Raw genomic sequence first — 13671 nt, 5'->3', positions numbered from 1 at the left:
TTAGTGAGTTGTGGGCATGGTGTACAGGTTAGGGTTAGTGAGTTGTGGGCGTGAAGTACGGGTTAGGGTTAGTGAACTCTGGGCATGATATACGGGTTAGGGTTAGTGAGTAGTGGTCATTGTGTACGGGTTAGAGGTAGTGAGTTGTGGGCATGATGTATGGGTTAGGGTTAGTGAGTTGTGGGCATGATGTACGGGTAGAGGGTTAGTGAGTTGTGGGTATGATGTACGGGTTAGGGTTAGTGAACTGTGGGCATGATGTACGGGTTAGGGTTAATGAGTTGTGGGCATGATGTATGGGTTAGGGTTAGTGAGTTGTGGGCATGATGTACGGGTAGAGGGTTAGTGAGTTGTGGGCATGATGTACGGGTTAGGGTTTATGAGTTGTGGGCATGATGTACGGGTTAGGGTCAGTGAGTTGTGGGCATGATGTACGGGTTAGGGTTAATGAGTTGTGGGCATGATGTACGGGTTAGGGTTAGTGAGTTGTGGGCATGATGTACGGGTAGAGGGTTAGTGAGTTGTGGGCATGATGTACGGGTAGAGGGTTAGTGAGTTGTGGGCATGATGTACGGGTTAGGGTTAGTGAGTTGTGGGCATGATGTATGGGATAGGGTTAGTGAACTCTGGGCATGATGGACGGGTTAGGGTTAGTGAGTAGTGGTCATTGTGTACGGGTTAGGGGTAGTGAGTTGTGGGCATGATGTATGGGTTAGGGTTAGTGAGTTGTGGGCATGATGTACGGGTAGAGGGTTAGTGAGTTGTGGGTATGATGTACGGGTTAGGGTTAGTGAACTGTGGGCATGATGTACGGGTTAGGGTTAATGAGTTGTGGCCATGATGTATGGGTTAGGGTTAGTGAGTTGTGGGCATGATGTACGGGTAGAGGGTTAGTGAGTTGTGGGCATGATGTACGGGTAGAGGGTTAGTGAGTTGTGGGCATAATGTACGGGTTAGGGTTAGTGAGTTGTGGGCATGATGTATGGGTTAGGGTTAGTGAGTTGTGGGCATGATGTACAGGTAGAGGGTTAGTGAGTTGCGGGCATGATGTACGGGTTAGGGTTAATGAGTTGTGGGCATGCTGTATGGGTTAGGGTTAGTGAGTTGTGGGCATGATGTACGGGTAGAGGGTTAGTGAGTTGTGGGCATGATGTACGGGTTAGGGTTAGTGAACTGAGGGCATGATGTATGGGTTAGGGTCAGTGAGTTGTGGGCATGGTGTACAGGTTAGGGTTAGTGAGTTGTGGGCATGAGGTACGGGTTAGGGTCAGTGAGTTGTGGGCATGATGTACGGGTTAGGGTTAGTGAGTTGTGGGCATGATGTACGGGTAGAGGGTTGTGAGTTGTGGGCATGATGTATGGGTAGAGGGTAAGTGAGTTGTGGGCATGATGTACTGGTTAGGGTTAGTGAGTTGTGGCCGTGATGTACCGGTTAGGGTTAGTGAACTCTGGGCATGATGTACGGGTTAGGGTTAGTGCGTAGTGGTCATTGTGTACGGGTTAGGGGTAGTGAGTTGTGGGCATGATGTATGGGTTAGGGTTAGTGAGTTGTGGGCATGATGTACGGGTAGAGGGTTAGTGAGTTGTGGGTATGATGTACGGGTTAGGGTTAGTGAACTGTGGGCATGATGTACGGGTTAGGGTTAATGAGTTGTGGGCATGATGTATGTGTTAGGGTTAGTGAGTTGTCGGCATGATGTACGGGTAGAGGGTTAGTGAGTTGTGGGCATGATGTACGGGTTAGGGTTAATGAGTTGTGGGCATGATGTACGGGTTAGGGTCAGTGAGTTGTGGGCATGATGTACGGGTTAGGGTTAATCAGTTGTGGGCATGATGTACGGGTTAGGGTTAGTGAGTTGTGGGCATGATGTACGGGTAGAGGGTTAGTGAGTTGTGGGCATGATGTACGGGTAGAGGGTTAGTGTGTTGTGGGCATGATGTACGGGTTAGTGTTAGTGAGTTGTGGGCATGATGTATGGGATAGGGTTAGTGAACTCTGGGCATGATGTACGGGTTAGGGTTAGTGAGTAGTGGTCATTGTGTACGGGTTAGGGGTAGTGAGTTGTGGGCATGATGTATGGGTTAGGGTTAGTGAGTTGTGGGCATGATGTACGGGTAGAGGGTTAGTGAGTTGTGGGCATGATGTACGGGTTAGGGTTAGTGAGTTGTGGGCATGATGTATGGGATAGGGTTAGTGAACTCTGGGCATGATGTACGGGTTAGGGTTAGTGAGTAGTGGTCATTGTGTACGGGTTAGGGGTAGTGAGTTGTGGGCATGATGTATGGGTTAGGGTTAGTGAGTTGTGGGCATGATGTACGGATAGAGGGTTAGTGAGTTGTGGGCATGATGTACGGGTTAGGGTTAACGAGTTGTGGACATGATGTACGGGTTAGGGTCAGTGAGTGGTGGGCATGATGTACGGGTTAGGGTTAATGAGTTGTGGGCTTGATGTACGGGTTAGTGTTAGTGAGTTCTGGGCATGATGTATGGGTTAGGGTTAGTGAGTTGTAGGCATGATGTACGGGTAGAGGGTTAGTGAGTTGTGGGTATGATGTACGGGTTAGGGTTAGTGAACTGTGGGCATGATGTACGGGTTAGGGTTAATGAGTTGTGGGCATGATGTATGGGTTAGGGTTAGTGAGTTGTGGGCATGATGTACGGGTAGAGGGTTAGTGAGTTGTGGGCATGATGTACGGGTTAGGGTTAATGAGTTGTGGGCATGATGTACGGGTTAGGTTCAGTGAGTTGTGGGCATGATGTACGGGTTAGGGATAATGAGTTGTGGGCATGATGTACGGGTTAGGGTTAGTGAGTTGTGGGCATGATGTACGGGTAGAGGGTTAGTGAGTTGTGGGCATGATGTACGGGTAGAGGGTTAGTGTGTTGTGGGCATGATGTATGGGTTAGGGTTAGTGAGTTGTGGGCATGATGTATGGGATAGGGTTAGTGAACTCTGGGCATGATGTACGGGTTAGGGTTAGTGAGTAGTGGTCATTGTGTACGGGTTAGGGGTAGTGAGTTGTGGGCATGATGTATGGGTTAGGGTTAGTGAGTTGTGGGCATGATGTACGGGTAGAGGGTTAGTGAGTTGTGGGTATGATGTACGGGTTAGGGTTAGTGAACTGTGGGCATGATGTACGGGTTAGGGTTAATGAGTTGTGGGCATGATGTATGGGTTAGGGTTAGTGAGTTGTGGGCATGATGTACGGGTAGAGGGTTAGTGAGTTGGTGGCATGATGTACGGGTTAGGGTTAACGAGTTGTGGGCATGATGTACGGGTTAGGGTCAGTGAGTTGTGGGCATGATGTACGGGTTAGGGTTAATGAGTTGTGGGCATGATGTACGGGTTAGGGTTAGTGAGTTGTGGGCATGATGTACGGGTAGAGGGTTAGTGAGTTGTGGGCATGATGTACGGGCAGAGGGTTAGTGAGTTGTGGGCATGATGTACGGGTTAGGGTTAGTGAGTTGTGGGCATGATGTATGGGTTAGGGTTAGTGAGTTGTGGGCTTGATGTACAGGTAGAGGGTTAGTGAGTTGCGGGCATGATGTACGGGTTAGGGTTAATGAGTTGTGGGCATGCTGTATGGGTTAGGGTTAGTGAGTTGTGGGCATGATGTACGGGTTAGGGTCAGTGAGTTGTGGGCATGATGTACGGGTTAGGGTTAATGAGTTGTGGGCATGATGTACGGGTTAGGGTTAGTGAGTTGTGGGCATGATGTACGGGTAGAGGGTTAGTGAGTTGTGGGCATGATGTACGGGTAGAGGGTTAGTGAGTTGTGGGCATGGTGTACAGGTTAGGGTTAGTGAGTTGTGGGCATGATGTACGGGTTAGGGTCAGTGAGTTGTGGGCATGATGTACGGGTTAGGGTTAGTGAGTTGTGGGCATGATGTACGGGTAGAGGGTTAGTGAGTTGTGGGCATAATGTACGGGTTAGGGTTAGTGAGTTGTGGGCATGATGTATGGGTTAGGGTTAGTGAGTTGTGGGCATGATGTACAGGTAGAGGGTTAGTGAGTTGCGGGCATGATGTACGGGTTAGGGTTAATGAGTTGTGGGCATGCTGTATGGGTTAGGGTTAGTGAGTTGTGGGCATGATGTACGGGTAGAGGGTTAGTGAGTTGTGGGCATGATGTACGGGTTAGGGTTAGTGAACTGAGGGCATGATGTATGGGTTAGGGTCAGTGAGTTGTGGGCATGGTGTACAGGTTAGGGTTAGTGAGTTGTGGGCATGATGTACGGGTTAGGGTCAGTGAGTTGTGGGCATGATGTACGGGTTAGGGTTAGTGAGTTGTGGGCATGATGTACGGGTAGAGGGTTGTGAGTTGTGGGCATGATGTATGGGTAGAGGGTAAGTGAGTTGTGGGCATGATGTACTGGTTAGGGTTAGTGAGTTGTGGCCGTGATGTACCGGTTAGGGTTAGTGAACTCTGGGCATGATGTACGGGTTAGGGTTAGTGCGTAGTGGTCATTGTGTACGGGTTAGGGGTAGTGAGTTGTGGGCATGATGTATGGGTTAGGGTTAGTGAGTTGTGGGCATGATGTACGGGTAGAGGGTTAGTGAGTTGTGGGTATGATGTACGGGTTAGGGTTAGTGAACTGTGGGCATGATGTACGGGTTAGGGTTAATGAGTTGTGGGCATGATGTATGTGTTAGGGTTAGTGAGTTGTCGGCATGATGTACGGGTAGAGGGTTAGTGAGTTGTGGGCATGATGTACGGGTTAGGGTTAATGAGTTGTGGGCATGATGTACGGGTTAGGGTCAGTGAGTTGTGGGCATGATGTACGGGTTAGGGTTAATCAGTTGTGGGCATGATGTACGGGTTAGGGTTAGTGAGTTGTGGGCATGATGTACGGGTAGAGGGTTAGTGAGTTGTGGGCATGATGTACGGGTAGAGGGTTAGTGTGTTGTGGGCATGATGTACGGGTTAGTGTTAGTGAGTTGTGGGCATGATGTATGGGATAGGGTTAGTGAACTCTGGGCATGATGTACGGGTTAGGGTTAGTGAGTAGTGGTCATTGTGTACGGGTTAGGGGTAGTGAGTTGTGGGCATGATGTATGGGTTAGGGTTAGTGAGTTGTGGGCATGATGTACGGGTAGAGGGTTAGTGAGTTGTGGGCATGATGTACGGGTTAGGGTTAGTGAGTTGTGGGCATGATGTATGGGATAGGGTTAGTGAACTCTGGGCATGATGTACGGGTTAGGGTTAGTGAGTAGTGGTCATTGTGTACGGGTTAGGGGTAGTGAGTTGTGGGCATGATGTATGGGTTAGGGTTAGTGAGTTGTGGGCATGATGTACGGATAGAGGGTTAGTGAGTTGTGGGCATGATGTACGGGTTAGGGTTAACGAGTTGTGGACATGATGTACGGGTTAGGGTCAGTGAGTGGTGGGCATGATGTACGGGTTAGGGTTAATGAGTTGTGGGCTTGATGTACGGGTTAGTGTTAGTGAGTTCTGGGCATGATGTATGGGTTAGGGTTAGTGAGTTGTAGGCATGATGTACGGGTAGAGGGTTAGTGAGTTGTGGGTATGATGTACGGGTTAGGGTTAGTGAACTGTGGGCATGATGTACGGGTTAGGGTTAATGAGTTGTGGGCATGATGTATGGGTTAGGGTTAGTGAGTTGTGGGCATGATGTACGGGTAGAGGGTTAGTGAGTTGTGGGTATGATGTACGGGTTAGGGTTAGTGAACTGTGGGCATGATGTACGGGTTAGGGTTAATGAGTTGTGGCCATGATGTATGGGTTAGGGTTAGTGAGTTGTGGGCATGATGTACGGGTAGAGGGTTAGTGAGTTGTGGGCATGATGTACGGGTAGAGGGTTAGTGAGTTGTGGGCATAATGTACGGGTTAGGGTTAGTGAGTTGTGGGCATGATGTATGGGTTAGGGTTAGTGAGTTGTGGGCATGATGTACAGGTAGAGGGTTAGTGAGTTGCGGGCATGATGTACGGGTTAGGGTTAATGAGTTGTGGGCATGCTGTATGGGTTAGGGTTAGTGAGTTGTGGGCATGATGTACGGGTAGAGGGTTAGTGAGTTGTGGGCATGATGTACGGGTTAGGGTTAGTGAACTGAGGGCATGATGTATGGGTTAGGGTCAGTGAGTTGTGGGCATGGTGTACAGGTTAGGGTTAGTGAGTTGTGGGCATGAGGTACGGGTTAGGGTCAGTGAGTTGTGGGCATGATGTACGGGTTAGGGTTAGTGAGTTGTGGGCATGATGTACGGGTAGAGGGTTGTGAGTTGTGGGCATGATGTATGGGTAGAGGGTAAGTGAGTTGTGGGCATGATGTACTGGTTAGGGTTAGTGAGTTGTGGCCGTGATGTACCGGTTAGGGTTAGTGAACTCTGGGCATGATGTACGGGTTAGGGTTAGTGCGTAGTGGTCATTGTGTACGGGTTAGGGGTAGTGAGTTGTGGGCATGATGTATGGGTTAGGGTTAGTGAGTTGTGGGCATGATGTACGGGTAGAGGGTTAGTGAGTTGTGGGTATGATGTACGGGTTAGGGTTAGTGAACTGTGGGCATGATGTACGGGTTAGGGTTAATGAGTTGTGGGCATGATGTATGTGTTAGGGTTAGTGAGTTGTCGGCATGATGTACGGGTAGAGGGTTAGTGAGTTGTGGGCATGATGTACGGGTTAGGGTTAATGAGTTGTGGGCATGATGTACGGGTTAGGGTCAGTGAGTTGTGGGCATGATGTACGGGTTAGGGTTAATCAGTTGTGGGCATGATGTACGGGTTAGGGTTAGTGAGTTGTGGGCATGATGTACGGGTAGAGGGTTAGTGAGTTGTGGGCATGATGTACGGGTAGAGGGTTAGTGTGTTGTGGGCATGATGTACGGGTTAGTGTTAGTGAGTTGTGGGCATGATGTATGGGATAGGGTTAGTGAACTCTGGGCATGATGTACGGGTTAGGGTTAGTGAGTAGTGGTCATTGTGTACGGGTTAGGGGTAGTGAGTTGTGGGCATGATGTATGGGTTAGGGTTAGTGAGTTGTGGGCATGATGTACGGGTAGAGGGTTAGTGAGTTGTGGGCATGATGTACGGGTTAGGGTTAGTGAGTTGTGGGCATGATGTATGGGATAGGGTTAGTGAACTCTGGGCATGATGTACGGGTTAGGGTTAGTGAGTAGTGGTCATTGTGTACGGGTTAGGGGTAGTGAGTTGTGGGCATGATGTATGGGTTAGGGTTAGTGAGTTGTGGGCATGATGTACGGATAGAGGGTTAGTGAGTTGTGGGCATGATGTACGGGTTAGGGTTAACGAGTTGTGGACATGATGTACGGGTTAGGGTCAGTGAGTGGTGGGCATGATGTACGGGTTAGGGTTAATGAGTTGTGGGCTTGATGTACGGGTTAGTGTTAGTGAGTTCTGGGCATGATGTATGGGTTAGGGTTAGTGAGTTGTAGGCATGATGTACGGGTAGAGGGTTAGTGAGTTGTGGGTATGATGTACGGGTTAGGGTTAGTGAACTGTGGGCATGATGTACGGGTTAGGGTTAATGAGTTGTGGGCATGATGTATGGGTTAGGGTTAGTGAGTTGTGGGCATGATGTACGGGTAGAGGGTTAGTGAGTTGTGGGCATGATGTACGGGTTAGGGTTAATGAGTTGTGGGCATGATGTACGGGTTAGGTTCAGTGAGTTGTGGGCATGATGTACGGGTTAGGGATAATGAGTTGTGGGCATGATGTACGGGTTAGGGTTAGTGAGTTGTGGGCATGATGTACGGGTAGAGGGTTAGTGAGTTGTGGGCATGATGTACGGGTAGAGGGTTAGTGTGTTGTGGGCATGATGTATGGGTTAGGGTTAGTGAGTTGTGGGCATGATGTATGGGATAGGGTTAGTGAACTCTGGGCATGATGTACGGGTTAGGGTTAGTGAGTAGTGGTCATTGTGTACGGGTTAGGGGTAGTGAGTTGTGGGCATGATGTATGGGTTAGGGTTAGTGAGTTGTGGGCATGATGTACGGGTAGAGGGTTAGTGAGTTGTGGGTATGATGTACGGGTTAGGGTTAGTGAACTGTGGGCATGATGTACGGGTTAGGGTTAATGAGTTGTGGGCATGATGTATGGGTTAGGGTTAGTGAGTTGTGGGCATGATGTACGGGTAGAGGGTTAGTGAGTTGGTGGCATGATGTACGGGTTAGGGTTAACGAGTTGTGGGCATGATGTACGGGTTAGGGTCAGTGAGTTGTGGGCATGATGTACGGGTTAGGGTTAATGAGTTGTGGGCATGATGTACGGGTTAGGGTTAGTGAGTTGTGGGCATGATGTACGGGTAGAGGGTTAGTGAGTTGTGGGCATGATGTACGGGCAGAGGGTTAGTGAGTTGTGGGCATGATGTACGGGTTAGGGTTAGTGAGTTGTGGGCATGATGTATGGGTTAGGGTTAGTGAGTTGTGGGCTTGATGTACAGGTAGAGGGTTAGTGAGTTGCGGGCATGATGTACGGGTTAGGGTTAATGAGTTGTGGGCATGCTGTATGGGTTAGGGTTAGTGAGTTGTGGGCATGATGTACGGGTTAGGGTCAGTGAGTTGTGGGCATGATGTACGGGTTAGGGTTAATGAGTTGTGGGCATGATGTACGGGTTAGGGTTAGTGAGTTGTGGGCATGATGTACGGGTAGAGGGTTAGTGAGTTGTGGGCATGATGTACGGGTAGAGGGTTAGTGAGTTGTGGGCATGGTGTACAGGTTAGGGTTAGTGAGTTGTGGGCATGATGTACGGGTTAGGGTCAGTGAGTTGTGGGCATGATGTACGGGTTAGGGTTAGTGAGTTGTGGGCATGATGTACGGGTAGAGGGTTAGTGAGTTGTGGGCATAATGTACGGGTTAGGGTTAGTGAGTTGTGGGCATGATGTATGGGTTAGGGTTAGTGAGTTGTGGGCATGATGTACAGGTAGAGGGTTAGTGAGTTGCGGGCATGATGTACGGGTTAGGGTTAATGAGTTGTGGGCATGCTGTATGGGTTAGGGTTAGTGAGTTGTGGGCATGATGTACGGGTAGAGGGTTAGTGAGTTGTGGGCATGATGTACGGGTTAGGGTTAGTGAACTGAGGGCATGATGTATGGGTTAGGGTCAGTGAGTTGTGGGCATGGTGTACAGGTTAGGGTTAGTGAGTTGTGGGCATGATGTACGGGTTAGGGTCAGTGAGTTGTGGGCATGATGTACGGGTTAGGGTTAGTGAGTTGTGGGCATGATGTACGGGTAGAGGGTTGTGAGTTGTGGGCATGATGTATGGGTAGAGGGTAAGTGAGTTGTGGGCATGATGTACTGGTTAGGGTTAGTGAGTTGTGGCCGTGATGTACCGGTTAGGGTTAGTGAACTCTGGGCATGATGTACGGGTTAGGGTTAGTGCGTAGTGGTCATTGTGTACGGGTTAGGGGTAGTGAGTTGTGGGCATGATGTATGGGTTAGGGTTAGTGAGTTGTGGGCATGATGTACGGGTAGAGGGTTAGTGAGTTGTGGGTATGATGTACGGGTTAGGGTTAGTGAACTGTGGGCATGATGTACGGGTTAGGGTTAATGAGTTGTGGGCATGATGTATGTGTTAGGGTTAGTGAGTTGTCGGCATGATGTACGGGTAGAGGGTTAGTGAGTTGTGGGCATGATGTACGGGTTAGGGTTAATGAGTTGTGGGCATGATGTACGGGTTAGGGTCAGTGAGTTGTGGGCATGATGTACGGGTTAGGGTTAATCAGTTGTGGGCATGATGTACGGGTTAGGGTTAGTGAGTTGTGGGCATGATGTACGGGTAGAGGGTTAGTGAGTTGTGGGCATGATGTACGGGTAGAGGGTTAGTGTGTTGTGGGCATGATGTACGGGTTAGTGTTAGTGAGTTGTGGGCATGATGTATGGGATAGGGTTAGTGAACTCTGGGCATGATGTACGGGTTAGGGTTAGTGAGTAGTGGTCATTGTGTACGGGTTAGGGGTAGTGAGTTGTGGGCATGATGTATGGGTTAGGGTTAGTGAGTTGTGGGCATGATGTACGGGTAGAGGGTTAGTGAGTTGTGGGCATGATGTACGGGTTAGGGTTAGTGAGTTGTGGGCATGATGTATGGGATAGGGTTAGTGAACTCTGGGCATGATGTACGGGTTAGGGTTAGTGAGTAGTGGTCATTGTGTACGGGTTAGGGGTAGTGAGTTGTGGGCATGATGTATGGGTTAGGGTTAGTGAGTTGTGGGCATGATGTACGGATAGAGGGTTAGTGAGTTGTGGGCATGATGTACGGGTTAGGGTTAACGAGTTGTGGGCATGATGTACGGGTTAGGGTCAGTGAGTGGTGGGCATGATGTACGGGTTAGGGTTAATGAGTTGTGGGCTTGATGTACGGGTTAGTGTTAGTGAGTTCTGGGCATGATGTATGGGTTAGGGTTAGTGAGTTGTAGGCATGATGTACGGGTAGAGGGTTAGTGAGTTGTGGGTATGATGTACGGGTTAGGGTTAGTGAACTGTGGGCATGATGTACGGGTTAGGGTTAATGAGTTGTGGGCATGATGTATGGGTTAGGGTTAGTGAGTTGTGGGCATGATGTACGGGTAGAGGGTTAGTGAGTTGTGGGCATGATGTACGGGTTAGGGTTAATGAGTTGTGGGCATGATGTACGGGTTAGGTTCAGTGAGTTGTGGGCATGATGTACGGTTTAGGGATAATGAGTTGTGGGCATGATGTACGGGTTAGGGTTAGTGAGTTGTGGGCATGATGTACGGGTAGAGGGTTAGTGAGTTGTGGGCATGATGTACGGGTAGAGGGTTAGTGTGTTGTGGGCATGATGTATGGGTTAGGGTTAGTGAGTTGTGGGCATGATGTATGGGATAGGGTTAGTGAACTCTGGGCATGATGTACGGGTTAGGGTTAGTGAGTAGTGGTCATTGTGTACGGGTTAGGGGTAGTGAGTTGTGGGCATGATGTATGGGTTAGGGTTAGTGAGTTGTGGGCATGATGTACGGGTAGAGGGTTAGTGAGTTGTGGGTATGATGTACGGGTTAGGGTTAGTGAACTGTGGGCATGATGTACGGGTTAGGGTTAATGAGTTGTGGGCATGATGTATGGGTTAGGGTTAGTGAGTTGTGGGCATGATGTACGGGTAGAGGGTTAGTGAGTTGGTGGCATGATGTACGGGTTAGGGTTAACGAGTTGTGGGCATGATGTACGGGTTAGGGTCAGTGAGTTGTGGGCATGATGTACGGGTTAGGGTTAATGAGTTGTGGGCATGATGTACGGGTTAGGGTTAGTGAGTTGTGGGCATGATGTACGGGTAGAGGGTTAGTGAGTTGTGGGCATGATGTACGGGCAGAGGGTTAGTGAGTTGTGGGCATGATGTACGGGTTAGGGTTAGTGAGTTGTGGGCATGATGTATGGGTTAGGGTTAGTGAGTTGTGGGCTTGATGTACAGGTAGAGGGTTAGTGAGTTGCGGGCATGATGTACGGGTTAGGGTTAATGAGTTGTGGGCATGCTGTATGGGTTAGGGTTAGTGAGTTGTGGGCATGATGTACGGGTTAGGGTCAGTGAGTTGTGGGCATGATGTACGGGTTAGGGTTAATGAGTTGTGGGCATGATGTACGGGTTAGGGTTAGTGAGTTGTGGGCATGATGTACGGGTAGAGGGTTAGTGAGTTGTGGGCATGATGTACGTTTAGAGGGTTAGTGAGTTGTGGGCATGGTGTACAGGTTAGGGTTAGTGAGTTGTGGGCATGATGTACGGGTTAGGGTCAGTGAGTTGTGGGCATGATGTACGGGTTAGGGTTAGTGAGTTGTGGGCATGATGTACGGGTAGAGGGTAGTGAGTTGTGGGCATGATGTATGGGTAGAGGGTAAGTGAGTTGTGGGCATGATATACTGGTTAGGGTTAGTTAGTTGTGGCCGTGATGTACCGGTTAGGGTTAGTGAACTCTGGGCATGATGTACGGGTTAGGGTTAGTGCGTAGTGCTCATTGTGTACGGGTTAGGGGTAGTGAGTTGTGGGCATGATGTATGGGTTAGGGTTAGTGAGTTGTGGGCATGATGTACGGGTAGAGGGTTAGTGAGTTGTGGGTATGATGTACGGGTTAGGGTTAGTGAACTGTGGGCATGATGTACGGGTTAGGGTTAATGAGTTGTGGGCATGATGTATGGGTTAGGGTTAGTGAGTTGTGGGCATGATGTACGGGTAGAGGGTTAGTGAGTTGTGGGCATGATGTACGGGTTAGGGTTAATGAGTTGTGGGCATGATGTACGGGTTAGGGTCAGTGAGTTGTGGGCATGATGTACGGGTTAGGGTTAATGAGTTGTGGGCATGATGTACGGGTTAGGGTTAGTGAGTTGTGGGCATGATGTATGGGTTAGGGTTAGTGAGTTGTGGGCATGATGTATGGGATAGGGTTAGTGAACTCTGGGCATGATGTACGGGTTAGGGTTAGTGAGTAGTGGTCATTGTGTACGGGTTAGGGGTAGTGAGTTGTGGGCATGATGTATGGGTTAGGGTTAGTGAGTTGTGGGCATGATGTACGGGTAGAGGGTTAGTGAGTTGTGGGTATGATGTACGGGTTAGGGTTAGTGAACTGTGGGCATGATGTACGGGTTAGGGTTAATGAGTTGTGGGCATGATGTATGGGTTAGGGTTAGTGAGTTGTGGGCATGATGTACGGGTAGAGGGTTAGTGAGTTGGTGGCATGATGTACGGGTTAGGGTTAACGAGTTGTGGGCATGATGTACGGGTTAGGGTCAGTGAGTTGTGGGCATGATGTACGGGTTAGGGTTAATGAGTTGTGGGCATGATGTACGGGTTAGGGTTAGTGAGTTGTGGGCATGATGTACGGGTAGAGGGTTAGTGAGTTGTGGGCATGATGTACGGGCAGAGGGTTAGTGAGTTGTGGGCATGATGTACGGGTTAGGGTTAGTGAGTTGTGGGCATGATGTATGGGTTAGGGTTAGTGAGTTGTGGGCTTGATGTACAGGTAGAGGGTTAGTGAGTTGCGGGCATGATGTACGGGTTAGGGTTAATGAGTTGTGGGCATGCTGTATGGGTTAGGGTTAGTGAGTTGTGGGCATGATGTACGGGTTAGGGTCAGTGAGTTGTGGGCATGATGTACGGGTTAGTGTTAATGAGTTGTGGGCATGATGTACGGGTTAGGGTTAGTGAGTTGTGGGCATGATGTACGGGTAGAGGGTTAGTGAGTTGTGGGCATGATGTACGGGTAGAGGGTTAGTGAGTTGTGGGCATGGTGTACAGGTTAGGGTTAGTGAGTTGTGGGCATGATGTACGGGTTAGGGTCAGTGAGTTGTGGGCATGATGTACGGGTTAGGGTTAGTGAGTTGTGGGCATGATGTACGGGTAGAGGGTTAGTGAGTTGTGGGCATAATGTACGGGTTAGGGTTAGTGAGTTGTGGGCATGATGTATGGGTTAGGGTTAGTGAGTTGTGGGCATGATGTACAGGTAGAGGGTTAGTGAGTTGCGGGCATGATGTACGGGTTAGGGTTAATGAGTTGTGGGCATGCTGTATGGGTTAGGGTTAGTGAGTTGTGGGCATGATGTACGGGTAGAGGGTTAGTGAGTTGTGGGCATGATGTACGGGTTAGGGTTAGTGAACTGAGGGCATGATGTATGGGTTAGGGTCAGTGAGTTGTGGGCATGGTGTACAGGTTAGGGTTAGTGAGTTGTGGGCATGATGTACGGGTTAGGGTCAGTGAGTT

This window comes from Hypanus sabinus, chromosome 8, assembly GCF_030144855.1.
Source record: "Hypanus sabinus isolate sHypSab1 chromosome 8, sHypSab1.hap1, whole genome shotgun sequence".
NCBI classification, from domain to species: domain Eukaryota; kingdom Metazoa; phylum Chordata; class Chondrichthyes; order Myliobatiformes; family Dasyatidae; genus Hypanus; species Hypanus sabinus.
This window is presented reverse-complemented; position numbering follows the sequence as displayed.